Raw genomic sequence first — 331 nt, 5'->3', positions numbered from 1 at the left:
CTAACTATCCAAGCTTAATTTATAATATTAGCCACTTAATATATTTTTAATTACACATACAGGATTCAAAATTTATTGTTGATCTGTTATTCATACGTTTCGTAGGATTCAGATTTTATAAGCACCGCTACACAAAAACTAAAGAAATAGTCGAAATTTAAACAAAATATCTACTATTATCTTATTTTATTTGTAGACGGAAATTACAAATTAATACAAATAGTACGTTTCTATTTAAATAAAATATAAAGGCCTCAACCTAGCATAGAGCATAGAACCTCAATTATATAAATCCGTACATCAATGAACTTGTCTAAATAAAAAATTTCGT

This window comes from Olea europaea, chromosome 4 (genome assembly GCF_002742605.1).
Source record: "Olea europaea var. sylvestris chromosome 4, O_europaea_v1, whole genome shotgun sequence".
Taxonomy (NCBI): Eukaryota; Viridiplantae; Streptophyta; class Magnoliopsida; order Lamiales; family Oleaceae; genus Olea; species Olea europaea.
This window is presented reverse-complemented; position numbering follows the sequence as displayed.